We start from the raw sequence: 15,133 nt of genomic DNA on the forward strand, positions 1-15,133 counted from the left end.
TTTTTCTATTACTGGAGTACAGTTGACATATACTATATCAGTTTCAGATGTACAACATAATGCAGCAGTTCTATACGTTACTCCGTACTCATCTCAATAAGACACCATCTGTCACCATATAGCCTTGTTACAATATTATTGACTGTATTCCCTATGCTGCACTTCTCATCCCCATGACTTCTTTATTTTATAGTTGAAAGTTTGTAACTCTTAATCACCTTCATCTATTTAGCCCATCCCCTCACCAGCCTGCCCTCTGGCAACTACCAGCTTGTTCTTTGTATTTATGAGTCTGTGTCTGTTTTTGTGTGTTCGTTTATTTTGTTTATAGATTCCACATACAAGTGAAATCATAGGGTATTTGTGTTTCTCTGAATTATTTCACCTAGCATAATACACCCTAGGTCCATCTGTATTATTAAAATGGCAAGATCTCATTTTTTATGGTTAAGTAATATTCCATTGTGTGTATATATACACCACATCTTTATCCATTCATCTATGGATGGACACTTAGCAACTTAGGTTGCTTCTGTATCTTGGCTATTGTAAGTAATGCTGCAATAAACCTAGATCTTCTCAAATTAATGTTTTCATTTTCTTTGGGTAAATACTCAGTAGTGGAATTACTGGATCCTATGCTATTTCTATTTTTAGTTTGCTGAGGAACCACATACTCTTTTCCACAGTGACTGCACCAATTCCTACACCCTGTGTCAGTGCATAAGCATTCTTATTTCTCCACATTCTCAGCAACAGTTGTTATTTCTTTTTGATTCTAGACATTTTGAGTAGTGTGAAGTGGTATTTCATTGTGGCTTTGATTTGCCTTTCTCTGATTAGTGATGCTGGGCATCTTTAAATGTGTCCATTGGCTATCTGTATGACTCCTTTGACGAAATGTTTATTTCGTCTATGGTCCTCTGCCCATTTTTAAATCCAGTGACTAGTTTTTTTGGTGGTGAGTTGTAGAAGTGTTTTATGTAGTTTGGATATTAACCCCTTATTGGATATATCATTTGCAAATATCTTCCCTCATTTGGTAGTTTGTCTTTTTGTTTTGCTGATGGTTTCCTTTGCTATGCAAAAGCTTTTTTTTTTTTTTTTTTTTTTTTTTTAGATTTATTTATTTGAGAGAGCACACAAGCAGGAGGGAAGGGGAGTGGGGACAGAGGGAGAAGCAGAATCTCACCTGGGAAGGGAGCCCAATGTGGGGCACAATCCCAGGACCATGGGATCATAGTCTGAGCCAAAGGTAGACACTTAAACACACAGGTGACAGGTTACATAAAATGTTTTTATTTTGGTGCAGTCTCAATATTTTTGCTTTTGTTTTCCTTCCCTGAAGAGCTGTATCCATAAATTTGTTGCTAAGGGCAGTGTCTAAGAGTGTCTACTTCTTTTAGTAGTTTTATGGTTTTAAGTCTCACATTTAATTCTTCATCTTGAGTTTATTTTTGTGTATGATGTAAGCAAGTGGTAGAGTTTCACTCTTTTGCATGTAGCTGTCCAGTTTTCCCAACACCATTTTTGAAGAGCTTATTTTCCCCATTATATATTCTTTCCTCCTTTGTCATTGATTAATCAATCACATAGGAATGGGTTTACTTCTGGCCTCTCTATACTGTTCTACTAATCTATGTATATTTTTGTGCCAATACCATGCTGTTTTCATTGCTATACTTTTGCAGGATATCTTGAAGTCTGAAATTGTGATGCTTATAGCCTTGTTCTTAAGATTGCTTTGGCTATTCAGGGTCTTTCCTGGTTCCACACAAATTTAGGATTATTCTAGTTCTGTGTTAAAAAAAAAAATTAGTACCTCAATAGGGATTGCATTGAATCTGTAGATTGCTTTGGATAATATGGACATTTTAGCAGTATCTTTTCAGTCCATGACTATGGTATATTTTTTCTTTTGATTATGTCATCTTCAATTCCTTTCCTCAGTGTTTTATCATCTTCAGAGTGCAGGTCTTTAACTTCCTTTGTTGAATTTATTCCTAAGTATTCTTTCTGGTGCAATTTTAAGCAAAATTGTTTTCTTAATTTCTCTGTTACTTCATTGTTAGTGTAGAGAAACACAATTCTGTGTATTTAGTATCCTTGAACTGTACTGAATTCATTTATTCTAATAGGTTTTAGGAGTCTTTAAGGCTTCCCATATATAGTATCATGTCACCCGCAGATAGCAAAAGTTTTACTTTTTCCTTGCCAGTTTGGATATATTTTCTTGTCTGAGAGCTGTGGCTAGGCTTTCCAGTAATATATTGAATAAAAGTGGTGAGAGAATGTCCCTGTCTTTAAAAACAAACAAACAAACAAAACCTGTTTTCTACCACTTAGTATGCTGTGGGTTTATCATATATGGCCTTTATTATGTTGAGGAGCATTCCCTCTAAACACACTTTGTTGAGAGTTTTATCATGAACAGATATTGAATTTCTGTCAAATGCTTTTTCCACATCAATTGGGATGATTGTATGGTTTTTATTCCTCTTTTTCATGTAATGTATCATGTTGATTGATTTGCAAATATTGACACATCCTTATCACTGAAATGAGTCACACTTGATCTTAGTGAATGAACTTTTAATGTGCAGCTGAATTGTTTGCTAATGTTCTGTTTAGGATTTTTGAATGTAGGTTTATCTGGGAGATTGGCCTACAGTCCATCCATCCTTCCTCCTTCCATCCCTCCCTCCCTCCCTCTCATATCTGATTTTGGCATCAGAGTAGCCCTGGCTTCAGAATAAATTTTGAATTTTTCTTTTTCATTTTTTTAGAATAGTTTGATAAGAATAGGTATTACTTTTTCTTTAGATGTCTGATAGAATTCACCTGTGAAACCATCTGATCCTGGACTTTTGTTGATTGAGAGTTTTTTGATTGCTGACTTTGATTACTAGTAATGGGTTGTTCATATTTTTTGTCCTTCTTGATTTAATTTTGGAAGATTGTAGGTTTCTAGGAATTTATCCATTTCTTCTAGATTGTTCAATTTGTTAGCATATAATTTTTATTTGTATTTATTTTTAAAGAATTGTATTTATTTATTCATGAGAGACACGGAGAAGAGAGGGTGGGGAGAGAGGCAGAGACATAGGCAGAGGGAGAAGCAGGCTCCATGCAGGGAGCCCGATGTGGGACTCAATCCCAGGACTCCAGGATCACACCCTGGGCCAAAGGCAGGCACTTAAACCACTGAGCCACCCAGGCATCCTAGTATATTATTTTTAAGAGTATTTTCTTATCCTTTATATTTCTGTGGTGTCCATTGTTATTTCTCCTCTATTTCTGATTTTATTTAATCCTTTGTTCTCTTGATCAGTCTAAAAGTTTATCAATTTTATCTTTCTGAAAAACTAGTTCTTGATTTCATCAGTCTATTGCTTTTTATAATCTCAACTTTATTTCCACTTTAATCTTACTGTTTCCTTCCTTCTGTTAACTTTGGATTTTATTCTTTTTGTTTCCTTTAAGTATAAAATTGGATTGAGATTTTTCTAGCTTCTTGAGATATTCATATATACTGCCCCCATAGAACTGCTTTTGATGCTTTCCAGAGATTTTGGACTGTTCTCATTTTCATTGGTCTCCATATATTTTTAAATTTCCTCTTTGATTTCTTCATTGACCCATTGGTTGTTTAAGAGCATGTGTTTGTGGCTTTCTCCATGCTTTTTCCTATAACTGATTTCTAGTTTCATACTGTTGTGGTTGGAAAATATGCATGATATGATTTCAATTTTCTAAAATTTTGAGACTTATTTTGTGGTTTAACGTGCTTTATTCTGGAGAATGTTCCACGTGCAGTTGAAAAGCATGCATATTCTGCTATTTTTGGATGGACTGTCCTATACATGTTAAGTCCATTTGGCCTAATATGTTGTTCAGGCCACTGTTTTTTGCTTTTTTGTTTTACTTTTTGCCTGGGTGATCTATCCGTTGATGTAAGTAGGATGTAATGTCCCCTACTATTACTGTAGTACAGACGATTTCTCCCCTTAATGTCTACTAGTGTTTTCTTTACGTATTTAGTTGTTCCTATGTTGGGTGCATGGATATTTACAACTGTTATATCTTCTTGTTGGATTGATCCCTTTGTCATTACATCCCTTCCTTGTATCTTGCTGCAGTCTTTGTTTTAAAGTCTATTATAAAAGTACAACTACCTTGTTTTTTATTGTTTTTAGTTCCATTTGTATGATTTTTTTTTAATCTCTTTAAGTCTGTAAATGACTTTAGGACTGAGATGAGTCTTTTATAGGCAGCATATATATTTTTTAATCCATTCTGCCATCCTACATCAAAATAATTATTGATGGATCTGAACATATTGCCATTTCAGTAATTGTTTTCTTGTTTTTGTTTTGTAGCTCTTTTTCTTTCTTCCTCTGCTCTCTTCCTTGGTTCGATGGCTTTTAGTATTCTTAAATTCCTTTTGTGTGTTATGTATTACAAGTTTTTGATTTGTGGTTTTCATGGAAATTCATATATAACTTCCTGCGTGTATAGCAGCTTAATATAAAGTTGATGGTCACCAAAGTTTGATGGTCACCAAAGTTTGAACACCTTCAAAGGCACTAAATTTTTACACCCTTCCAATGTTTTATGTACATGATATTTTACATCTCTTTATTTTGTGTATCTCTTGACTAGTTTTTGTAGATAGGATTTTGCTACTTTTGTATTTTAACCTCCATACTGGATTATAAATGATTAATCTGGTACCTTTACTATGTTTACTTTTCCACAGAAATTTTTTTCTTTCATAATCTTCCTCTAGTTACGATCTTTTCAATTCCATGTGTGGATTTCCCTTTAACATTTCTTGTAAGGCTGCTTTAGTGGATGAACTCCTTTAGCTTTTGTCTAGAAAGCTCTTTATTTCTCCAATTGAAAATCTTTTTAAGAATATTCTCGTACGTTTTTTGTTTCTTTCAACACTTTAAATATATGCTGTTACTTTCTTCTCTGTAAAATTTCTACTAGAAAAGCAGCTTCTAGCCTTATGGGATTTCCTTTGTATGCACTGTTTGCTTTTCTCTTACTGCTCTTAGACTCTCTCTATATCTTTAATCCTTGTTATTTTAATGTATGTGTCTTAGTGTGGACTTCCTTGGATTTATCTTGTTTGGGGCTCTCTGTGCTTCCTAGACATAGCTATTTCCTTCTTCAGATTAGGGAATTTTTCAGATAGGTTTTTAAAAAAAAGTTTTCTGCCCCCTTCTCTCTCTTCTTCTAGGATCCCTATAATGTGAATGTTATGCTTGATGATGTCATAAAGGTCTCTTAATATAATAACATTTTTATTTTTTATCTTATTTTTAAAATATTTTTATTTATGAGAGAGAGAGACAGAGACATAGAGTGAGAAGCAGGCTTCTTGCCAGGAGTCTGATGTGGGACTTGATCCCCAGACCCGGGATCACACCCTGAGCTGAAGGCAGATGCTAAGCCACTGAGTCACCCAGGTGTCCCTATAATTTCATTTTAAAATTATTTTTTCTTTTAGCTATTTAGCTTGATTATTTTCCATTTTCCTTTCTTATAGATCACTTATCTGTTCTTTTTCATCCTGTAATATGCCATTGATTCCTTCTAGTTTATTTTTCATTTCACTTACTGTATTCTACAGCTCTAACTAGTTATTTTTATATTTTCTTTATTGTAATTCTTACTGAATTAATCCATTCTTATATCAACATTAGTATCTTTATGACGATTACTTTGAAACCTTTATCAGGTATATTGCTTATCTTCATTTCATACAGGTCTTTTTTTTGTATAATTTTTATCTTCCTTCATTTGGGACATACTCCTCTGTCTTCTCAGTTGTCTTTTGTTTCTATATATTAGAGAGGTCAGCTTTGTTTCCTGATCTTGAAAATAGTGGCCTTGCACAGAAGAGGTACTATGGCATCCTGTAACCCAATCCAATTCTGTCACCAGCGTACAGTGCTCCAGGTGTGTCCCCTGTATGAGCTATATGCATCCTCTTGTTGTGGCTAAGGCACAATTGCTGTGGACACACTGGGCAGTGTGGGTTGGAGCCAGCCCTCAACCTGGCTATCTGCATTTAACTACTGGGATAGCTTTGGACACATGAAAGCTAAGAAGCCCAGCTGCAAAAACTATAGGTGCTTTGGTGTGTGGAGTTATTTTCCCCACCCTTGCCCCTCAGGGAATGAATCACTTTGGAAGTCAGCCTAAGGCAGGTATGTTTTATTGGTAGGTCCACAGAGAAATACTGGGGTGAGACATGTAGTTCTAGCAAGGTAGATGAAAAATGTTGGCTTTCCTGAGCATGTGGCTATCTTGGTTGGGGAAGGGCAAGAAAATGGCACCTACCACTTTTCCTGGAAAATTCTCTTGCAGATTTCTGTCCCTCTAGCACATGTTCTAAAATTGATAAATCTCCATATATACCCCAGGCACTTTCAAACTGCTGCTTCTGCTTCTGTGCTTTGTCAAGTTACTTAGCATGCTGGCTCTTTAAAGACAGATTTGGTTTCCTATAGCCCTCTGGCTTTCCTAGCATTAAGCCTTGCTGATTTTCAAAGCCAGATGTTATGGGGACTTGTCTTCCCAGTGTGGGTACTCAGGGCTGGGGGTGCCCAGTGTGGAGTCTGATCCCCTTGCTCTTCCCTGAATGCAAGGTCTTTTTCATTTGGTTAGTCATGCTGAGGGTTTTGTTACCCACCATGTCTCCATGCCTCCTACCTTTTCTGATATGTCCTTCTCTCTGTGACCAGCTGTGGAAGATCACTTGTGCCAGTCTTCATGTCATTTTCAGAGTGAGTGCGATATCTCTAGTTGTTGCCTCAGAGCATCCACAGGACGAGTGAGCTCAGGATCCCCCTACTTTACCATCTTCCCAGATTCTCAATGCAAAACCCATTCCTAACTTGCAGCCTATATACAGGCTATAGTTTGCCCTCTCCTCCTGGAAGTCACAGAATTTCCCCCACTATCTCCCAAAATCATTCTTTCTCCCTCCCATACTCCACTAATTCTCCATCAGAATTCAGTCAATGAATTCAAACTATTTGAACCCATTCCCAATTCCTGCCTTTCTGATACATAGACCATGTCTATCATGTAAGAGAATATTCAACACAGGTTTGTTGTATGACTGAATGAGGAAGGGCTAGTAGAAAAAATGACAAAAGTAGAAGGAACATTTTTTATTCTTTAAGCGATTTTTTTTTTCTACCATAGTTTTTCTCCTGGCATAATTTCCTTGGAAAGTAAGAGGGCCATGCAGCATGGTACTTCTAAACAGCACCTAAAGCTGTCATCTCAGTCAGGGAAAGGATTCTACTAGTCAGCCAATTGAAAGAGCTAAGTATGGATAGTAAAGGAAAAGATTGGCCAGCTGGACCCCTATACTTTGAATGTGAACTCTGGGAGTTCACTCAGGGAAAAAAAAAAAAATAGAAAAAGAAAAATTCTAAATTAGCAGCATATTCATGGTTGAGTGAAGCCAGACATAAGGCTGAAAAGTGACTAATTTATCATTCTTAATTAATCTAAACTTTTCTGATATTCAAACATTATCGTAATTACCAAATCAATTTCCCTATGGAGTTTAAGCATTCATGTAGGAAATGAAGTAACTTCTCATATTTAAGTTCAAATATCTTATGTTTTAATATAATAAAGATAAAATGGTAATATGTTACTGCTAAGGAGAAAAAGCCATGAATTTCATCCCAAGCCTCCCAGTACCTGGCCACCCTTGTGGACTTGCTGCATCTACCAGAATTCCTATTACAGGCAGAATGTGTCTGTAGGTACAAGCAAACCTCTAAGGGTATCTGGTTTGTTAAACAATTACAGTTCTAAGAGCCTGGAAAAACACATCTGGCGCACAAGAGTGAGAGTCTTAAAACTGACAATATTAACAAAGGTGAAAAGTCTCTATTTTCCGTTTGTGTGAAACAGAAAAGTCAGAGGCTCCCATGCACATGGCCTTGGGCATTCTCTTATTCTGTCCCAACCTTGATCCTTTCAATTTACCATTTTTCCTCTCTCATTTCCTGATTTTTTTTTTCTTCCTCAAAGACCAAAACAAACATAAGTGATTTTTCACATTCCAATACATCCAAATTGGAAGGATTCAGAAGCTTTTCTTCCAAATGCAATAGGCAAAACTCAACTTTCTGCAAATAAGATCTCTAATTCAGGTGTCTGCTGCCACATAATCATTTATCTGTACTACATGCCAGGAAGGAATAGTTTTGGGTGCTTGGGTATTGTAGGCAGAATTTTGGCCATCACCTATATTCCCTATGGATTTCATGAATATGTTACATTACATGGTGAAAGAGACTTTACAGATCCATTTAAGATTACTAGTCAATTGACCTTAAAATGGGGATTATTTTAGATTGTTCCGCTGGGCTCGTGAGCTCTTAAAATCAGAGGCGAGGGCAGAGGGGAAGTCAGAGGGACTTGAAGTATAATAAGGATGCACTATGCCATTGCAGGTTAGAAGATTGAGGGCCATGTGTGAAAAAGATTTCAGGAGGTCTTTTGGATGTTTAGGAACTGAAAACAAGGATGCTGGCTGACAGCCAGTGAAGAATGGAGACCTCAGCTCTACAACTGCAAAGAATTCCGCCCACAAGGTGAATGAGCTTGGAAGTGAATTCTTCCCTAGGGCCTCCAGACAAGAGCCCAGTCTGGCTAGCACCTTAATGTCAGCCTTGTGAGACCCTAAGCAGAGAACTCAGCTAAACTGTGCCAGACTTCTGACCTATAGAGAACCGTGAGCTAATAAATTCACTGTTTTAAGTCGCTATATTTGTTAGTAATTTGTTACTCAGCAATACAGAACTAATAAAGGAAGTGTCAGGGAATAAGATGGAGAGAGGACTCTGCCTATAGATTGCAGTGGGTTTCATAGGTGGTCAGGGCCTTGTTGAGAAAGTAGTATTTCAGCAAAGAGCTGGAGGAGGTAAGACACTGAGTCAAAAACTACTTGGTGTGGGGCAGCCCGGGTGGCTCAGTGGCTGAGTGCCACCATCGGCCCAGGGTGTGATCCTGGGATCCCAGGATCGAGTCCCACCTCAGGCTTCCTGCATGCAGCCTGCTTCTCCCCCTGCCTGTGTCTCTGCCTCTCTCTCTCTATCTCTCTCTCTGTGTGTGTGTCTTTCATGAATAAATAACATAAAAAAATACTTGGAGTAAGAACATAAAAGGCAGAAAGAATAGCACAAATACGTTCCTCAAGCAGGACAGGGCTGGTCAGGCTCCAGGAACGTCAAGGAAGCCATGCTCTTGAGCAGACTGGTCAAGTGGCCAGACAGGTGACAGGACGCCAAATCACATAAGGCCTTCTAGGCCACTCTGAGCCTTTGTTTTTGTTCTGAGAGAAATGAGACAGCAGTGTTTGGAGCAGAGCAATGACTTGAGGATTACCAATAATCTCAAGGTAAAAGAAGGATAAAAGACTTCAAGCCAGTAGAAGGCAAATACAATATCCAGATGAAAAATGATGACAGCTTGGACTCGAATAGTAATAATTAAGATAGGTGAGAAGTGATCTGTGTATATTATGAAGGTAGAGCCAACAGGATTTCACGTTGGACTGGATGTGTGGTTATGAAAGAAAAGATTTTAGAATGACTTCCAAGGTTTTTGGGCTGAGCAACTGAAAGGATGAGTTGCCATGAACTGAGTTGAGAAAGGCTATTTATAGATTTTTTTTTTTAATGGGAAAGAAGACAATTTCAGTCTTAGACATGTTAAGTTTGAGGGTATATTAGACCTAGAAGTAGAGATTTTGATTAAGCAGTTGTATAAATTCAGTCTTCTAGCTCATGTAAGAGTGCTCTGGGCTGAAGAGTTAATTGGGGAGTAACCAGCATATAGATCATTATTAATGACACTGGGATAAATGGGATCATCAAAGCTGTAATTCAGTTTTTAAAAAAAGAGCTAGCATTAAAGTAGGAAATACCCCAACATTAATAGGCTCATGAGAAGAAGAACCCACAAGGGACCTAGAAGGAGCTACAAGTGTGGTCACCAACCTCATAGATTTCCCTCAAATCTTTGACATGAATTCTTCCTTTTAACTTTACTCCCCCCTTTATCCCTTCCCAGCACCCAAATGCAAATGATGGAAAAGCAACATTTCAAAATCCCCAATATGCAAATTGCATGAGTAAGGGACATCTGGAAAAGGTCTTTCTTAATTAAGCCCTATTGGCTAAATCAATCAATTTAGTGCTTGCCAGAACATATGTTTTTGACGATATTGTGTCCACGTTAACATTGATCCTGCTTTCTTGACCATCTTGATTTTCCATTTCCCAAACTCCAAAAGTGTTTTCTTATACAAACTTCACAGACATTTTCAGATTCCCTGTACTCTTTACTCATCCAGGCTTTTCTTGCCACTAGATTAACTTTCCTTGAGAATGGAGACTGTTCTCTACTTGTGTTTGATAACAAGAATTTCATCATATTTACTGACAATATAAGTAAGATTTTTGTTTTTCCGCATATCTCATTTGTAGAAATTTATTGGATCAAAGGGTAAACTGCTGCCAAGTGACAGGTTAGAATGATAAAAGTGATTGTGTTTTTCTTGCATTAGATTTGAAAACTGAGCTTCCATTTGAGCCAAGTGTTTTCTTTCTTTATTCAGGTATAATTAACATATGTTTGTTAGTTTCAGGTGTACAACATGATTCAAAACTTGTATACATTTCTCAGTGCTCATCAAGATAACTATTTTCTTAATCCTCTTTATCTATTTTACCCATCCCTCTACCCCTGCCCACCTCCCTTCCGGAAAGCATGTTTGTTCTCTCTATTTAAGAATCTTTTTGATTGTCTCTTTTCTTTCTTTGTTCATTTGTTTTATTTTTTCCACATAGGAGTGAAATCATATGGTATTCGTCTTTTTCTGAATTATTTTTCACTTAGCATTGTGGTCCATCCATGTTATTGCAATGGCAAGATTTCGTTCTCTTATGGTTGAGTAGTATTCCATTGTGTGAGAGGTGTGTGTGTGTGTGTGTACCTTTATCCATTCATTATTGATGGACACTTGAGTTTCCATATCTTGGTTATTGTAAATAAAATAGGGGGGCATATATCTTTTCAAATTAGTGTTTTCATATTCTTTGGGTGAATACCCAGTAGTGGAATTACTGGATCATATGGTAATTCCTTTTTTTTTTTTTTTTTTTTTTTTTTTTTTAAGGAAATTCCATACTCTTCTATAGTGGCTGTACCAACACGCATTCCCACCAATAGTGCATGAGGATTCCTTTTTCTCTAGATCCTCACCAACACTTGTTATTTCGTGTGTGTGTGTGTGTGTGTGTGTGTGTGTGTGTGTTTTAGCCATTCTGACAGGTGTAAAGTATAGATCTCATTGTGGTTTGAATTTGCATTTCCCTGATGATTAGTGGTATTGAACATCTTTTCGTGTGTTTGTTGGCTTTCTTGGAAAAATGTTAACTCATGTATTCTACCCATGTTTAAAAATTGGATTGCTTAGCATATTTTTTGTGTTGTAGTTCTTGTTAAGTTGTATAAGTTCTTCATATATTTTGGATATTAACCCCTTATTGGGTATATCATTGGCAAATGTCTTCTCCCATTCAGTAGGTTGTCATTTAATTTTGTTGATGGTTTTCTTCTCTGTGCAGAGAAGTATTTTAGAAGTATTTAGTGTCACCCTAATAGTTTATTTTTGCTTTTGTTTCCCTTGCCTCAGAGGACCTACATAGAAAATTATTTCTACAGCTGATGTTAAATAAATTAATGCCTATGTTTTCTTCTAGGAATTTCATGGTTTCAGGCCTCATATTTATGTCTTTAATGCATTTTGAGCTTAGTTTTGTTGATGGTGTAAGAAAGTGGTCCAGTTTTCCCAATACCATTTGTTGGAGACTTTTTCCCATTCTTTCCTCCTCAGTCATAGATTAATTTTAACCATGTAAGTGTGGATTTATTTCTGGACTCTGTTCTATTGATCCACATGTCTGTTTTTGTGCTAATAGTATACTATTTTGATTATTACAGCTTTGTGGTATATCTTGAAATCTCCACCTTTGTTCTTTATAAAGTGTTTTAAAGCCTGATTTAAAATTGTTTCATAAATCTTACATACCCTTAGCATGACAGAAAAGGAAGAAATTTTCAATCAGAAGGAAAGGTAAAAGGGAAAAAAAGTATTACTGTCCCCCACTTGCATCCCATCTAATGTATTCTCAGCCATTATGTTCACTCATCTAGATTTTTTTTTAATTCGTATATCATAGATAAAATAAGCATCCCAATGTAACTATTCAGTCTTCATGAGATTAATTGCCATGAGAAAATTCTACCCAGAAAAGTTTGGAAATGACTAGAGATTTCCTACTAGATTTTTTGGAGTGGTGGTGAAGACTGGATTCCCCCCAAAAGCAGACCCCAACATCAGGAGGTATGCATAAATAATGTAGAAGCTTATCTTAGGGAGAAGAAAAATGGAAAGGTGAGCCAGGGAAGGAAAAAGAAGCCAATAAATGGCATGTTACCAAATAGGTTACTACTAGGGCAACTAGTATCCAGTCTTACTAGGGAATTCTGAGAGATAGTGAAAACCATGCCTCCAAAATATCTTGACAGAGGAGAGAGGATGCTGAGGTCTATATCTACCCCCTCTTCCTGAGTCATTGGTTGAAGGATGTTCCCCTGGACAACCCCCCTCACTGCCTTCTTGCCCTGTAGGTTGGCCAGGCCAAAAGAAAAACCTTGGGTGGAGGTAAAGGTAAGGGCTACAAGATGCTGTTAGCATGTTTTTGGAACAGTGGACCCTGAAAGAATAGGAGTGAAGCACCAAGAATATGTGTCACACCAGTCCTAGAATGCTTGGGTTCATTCTAGATTTCTTTTCTTTGGACAGAGTATCATTGTTCCCCACCCCACCCCCATGTCTGTCCCATATCCATTCTCTTCTGGAACTGATGAGACTGTCGGCTGCTTCTACCAAACCCTGGGCCAGTAAGCAATTAGGGTGACCTAACATACTAGACACAGCTCTTTTTTTCTAGGGTGGGGCATGTAACTTAATAAAGGCCAGTAAGAACCTTTTAGCACTAAGGAATTGAGACATATGCTAATTGAGAAGCTCCCATCTTAAGGATATTAGTTAAAAAGGCAGGTAGGTCAGGTGCTGCTTATGAAGACAAACTGCCTAAGAATAAAGTTAACACGAGGGAAAGAGATGGAGAGAAACAGAGGTCTGGTGACGTTACCTATGCATCCTAAAGTGGGCTATGTCTGAACCAAATTCTAACCCTGGGACTTTGTAGTTTCTTGAGACCATAAATATTCATACTCTTTCTCTCAATTTTAGGATTTCTTTTTCTTATAGTAGTTTGAGTTGGTATTCAGTCACATGCATCCAATCCAAAAATCCTAATATAAATTTTATGAGCTTTTGGGCAAATGGATACTTTGTTGAATATTATTTATCCGAATAATACCTGAATTATATGCAAGAGTATGTAACAATTAGAAGTCAAGCTTAAATAATATGTCAGTCTTTTCTGCACATTTTTTTATTCGGAAAATATTGGAGGTAGAAACATAAAGCACTAATGTGTATTGACTCTCTGGTAAGATACTATATTCATGTTAAATTCACAAGTTCTATAATCTTCAAAGAGGCTCAAATTTTGTTCTGTGTCCCAAAACTAGTGAGCAGGTGGTGGGATTTGAACCTAGTCTTTTTACTTATTTAATACCTTCTATTAGGTTCCTGTGTTTAAGTCAAGTGCTGTGGGGAAGAGAGCTATAAGGATAATAAGTGAGGAAGTCCCAGATAATGAGGTAAATAAAATGCAACAAACACATGAATAAATATCCCCCCAAAACATACTCCACTCAGTGCCACGTCACTGTATGGCTGCAGATCTTCAGAAGGTCAGGTCAGCTGAGGAATGTGTGTGAAGGGAATACATTTAAACAGGATATTAGCAAGGAGACCTAAGGCAAAGTGAACATTTTAGAGAAGGTAGCACAGAAGCACAGAGATCAAATTAATATTGTATGGAGATTCACAGAGAGTAGTTGGCAGAACTAGAAAGTATAAAGTCATCTAGTATTTCCTTAACTTTATTTAGTTCATACCCACATCTGTAGGGTACCTGTACTATCCATTAATAATTTTTGTGAAAACAAATTTGAATCACCCCACTTGTTTTTGTTAAATTAAGCAATAGTATCTGTAAAATCATGTGTGTTGTACTCTATTTTAAATGTCTATTACAATGAATATATAATTACCAAAATATTTAAAAGCTTAACTATCACCTAAAATTACCTCATACTAGTTTGGTAGCAATGACAAAGCTTCAGAGGTAGCCTGACCTGGTCCATCTCTGAGCTATGCTGCTTAATTTTGGTGTTGGGTACTGAACCTTTATGATGCCCCATTTGGTGTGTTGTGAAGATTAGATGAAATATGCATGTGTGACTCACAGTGAAATAAATTGGTCTCACTACTCTTACCCCCATCTCCACCCAGCACAGATGCTGAGGCAGATGCTTTGTTTTGCTGAGCCAGAGTAAGAAGTGGGGATGCAATGGGAGAAGAGATAAAGTTTTGTAAATAAGGAGCAGATGAGGTGTAGTGCCTGGGAGAAGAGGAACTTCAGAAGAAGAGCAGACGTGTTTAGAGGGCATTTGGGGGCCATTTGACTATGTGTATACTCTAACTTTATACTCTCTCTCTCTCCATGAAAAGCTTCTGTAAAATCTGATTTGCTAATATTTTTAGAGTCAGTGTATGGGGTGAAGGAAGCATAAGAATCAGCTGATATTGGCCTAAGAACAAGAACAGACAACTGGAGGCTGCTGGTGGCATTTTCAAAGAAGATCAATATGGAAAGAAAAATACGTGGACAGGAGAAATGAGGATGGGTAGGAAGTACAAATACTGGAGGCAGGAAAGTATGAAATCTGTTAGTCTAGGCAGGGGAAATAGAATTTTAGCTATGGAGGAGGGAATAGATTTTTTTTTTAAAAGGGGGTGGGCATGTGAGAACAAGTGAGAATAATAATTTGTTGCCAAGCTTTGTTTTGTTGATTATTTTCCTCCAGGCTTAGATCCAAAAAG

The 15,133-nt window shown here is 37.0% G+C and overlaps 1 long non-coding RNA gene across 6 annotated transcripts in view; it reads left to right on the forward strand.

The window, feature by feature from the left end:
• LOC144291828 (uncharacterized) overlaps positions 1-15,133 on the forward strand; it is a 196,386-nt gene that overhangs the window by 11,854 nt on the left and 169,399 nt on the right. For 4 of the 6 annotated variants that reach the window (XR_013359397.1, XR_013359396.1, XR_013359394.1 and 1 more), the window contains exon 2: positions 8,496-8,636. This is a non-coding gene — a long non-coding RNA (uncharacterized LOC144291828). Of the gene's footprint in view, positions 1-8,495; positions 8,810-15,133 lie in introns of those variants that run through there. The other 2 variants (XR_013359393.1, XR_013359395.1) reach the window with 2 other exon arrangements.

This window comes from Canis aureus, chromosome 20, assembly GCF_053574225.1.
Source record: "Canis aureus isolate CA01 chromosome 20, VMU_Caureus_v.1.0, whole genome shotgun sequence".
Taxonomy (NCBI): domain Eukaryota; kingdom Metazoa; phylum Chordata; class Mammalia; order Carnivora; family Canidae; genus Canis; species Canis aureus.